We start from the raw sequence: 2,304 nt of genomic DNA, 5'->3' as shown, positions 1-2,304 counted from the left end.
TTTAAAACATATTTTCCTCTTGCATCAAATATCTCAGTGATTGCTCCACTCCCTCCTTCGCATCCATATTCAAGTGGACGCCTCCCTCCCCCCGCACCAGCACCTCCCCTGCCTCCTCCCGCAGCAGCAGCGACACGACGACATCACGCCTGCCACCCTCACCGTGACTGCCACAGCTACTCCCAGCCCCTCGCCACCCCCCCCATCACACCTCACCACCTCCATCACCTTCTCCACTGCTTCCACACAGGGATCCATACAGTTTACGAAGAGCCTGTCTTAAGCAACACAAAGTCTGCCATCACTTTCCCATTTCAGAGGCAAAAGAATTTCCCCACAAAAGGCCAGAGGCTTAAGGACTCTGTGGCAGTTCAGAGACGAATAAGTCCTTTGAAAGGGTCAAATTCATTTCTGAATCTGGAGAAACAGGGAGGTACACCCTGGAACCCTTGCCCAAAAGTGTGCATAATCTGATTCTGTGGGGTTAAAAGATGGAGAAATCAAACCCTACAGACCTGGTTAGGTGTATGAACGTGCTTGGCGAGTATGAAAACACTATATAAGATTTTTCATCCTGTTTGGGGGAAACATGTATTGATTCCTGTCTTCACTGTGTGCACTGAACATCTTCTGTGTCAGGCATCACCTGGCTCGTGAAACAATTCAAATCACACCTTCATACAGGTTATATATATTTGAGTGAGCACCTAATAGGCACCAGGGGTCTTCCCTGGTGGCTCAGCAATAAAAAATCCGCCTGCAACGCAGGAAGACTTGGGTTTGATCCCTGGGTCAGTAAGATCCCCGGAGGAGGAAATGGCAACCCATTATTGGTATACAGCTCCAGTCTTCTTGCCTGGAGAATCCCATGGGCAGGGAGCCTGACGAGCTACAGTCCACGGGGTCGCCAAGAGCCAGACATGACTGAGACAATTTGCACCTGGAGTTCTGCTGGGTGCTGGCCCCCAGATTCCTAGAAACCTGCCAACCTTCTCATAATGTATTAATAAGGAGGCAGAGGTCAGAGAATTAAGTTGTCACTGCAATGAGAACCTGGGGAAGTCTTCTCTACTCCTCTGGACTTTGGCAGCACATCTGGCCAAAAGGTAATGGATCGAGTTATCCAGGGCAGGTTTCCTCCAGAGGGATGAACAGATCACCTGGAGAGCTTGTTAAAATGCAGCCTGTGGTTCACTGGGGCTGGGCTGGGGTCTGAAACTCTGCATTCTTAGGAAGTACCTGAGTGCCACTGCGGGGCTCCATGGACATGGCTCAGAGCTGTGAGGTGTTTCATCTATGCAATGAAAGTATCTGGTTCTCTGGGGACCACCTGGACCAAAGGCTGGACCACAGGCATCTAGGTTCAGGGAGGACAGTCACGGCTGCAAAAACCTTCATGTCCATTTGGAATTCTGCCTCCTCGCAAGCTCCCAGCACAGCTGGTCAAAGTCACAAAAATTCTAGCCTCTGCCATTTTCAGTCCCAGAAAATCCCAAACAACTGTCCGAACCTCTGTCCCAGGCCTTTATTTTTGTGGACAACCCATAACTTGTGAAGACCTACTAAGTGCTAGGTTCTATATCGGACACCAGGGCTGCAGGGGTCAGCAGAGCAGACACAGGCCGTGCTCTGGAGCCATCACCCTGGCAAGGGGTCACTTCTGGGCCTTTACTCCTCACGTGAGGGACAGGAAGGCACATAGTGGATACACTGGCTAAATTGCCTGGTGGTTGGTGGTTTACTTGCTAAGTTGTGTCCAACTCCTGTGACCTTATGGACTATAGCCTGCCGGGCTCCTCTCCCATGGAATTCTCCAGGCCAGTGGAGTGGGTAGCTGTTCCCTTCTCCAGGGGATCTTCCCCACCCAGGGATTGAACTCAGGCCTCCCGCATTGCAGGTGGATTCTTTACCTTCTGAGCCACCAGGGAAGCCTGCTAAATTGCCAAGCTGTCCCACCCGTGAGCTCCTTCCACAGGCTGGGGCTGCCGCTGGCCTGCACTCTGCACTCGACCAAACTACTCCATGACCAAGCCACAGCTTGAGCTGGGCACCGGAGATGCAGACATGGAGCAACCAGGGCAAGAACCGTCAGACAAGCTCGTTTTAACTCTTAGCTTACTCATTTTCCTCAAATGTAACATGGGAAGAATTTTGCTACCAGCTTCATAAGGTTGTGGGGCGACTTAAATGAGTCAACGTCCAGATACAAAGCTTAACACTTTGCGGGGCACACAGCAGGTGCTCCGTAAGGGCTGACTGCCAGTTATATACGAGACCGCTTTCAACAGCTGATAGAAGGAAGCC

This window comes from Bison bison, unplaced genomic scaffold, assembly GCF_000754665.1.
Source record: "Bison bison bison isolate TAMUID 2011002044 unplaced genomic scaffold, Bison_UMD1.0 scf7180017864482, whole genome shotgun sequence".
NCBI classification, from domain to species: domain Eukaryota; kingdom Metazoa; phylum Chordata; class Mammalia; order Artiodactyla; family Bovidae; genus Bison; species Bison bison.
The sequence above is the reverse complement of the archived record's forward strand: the minus strand, read 5'-3'. Positions refer to the sequence as shown.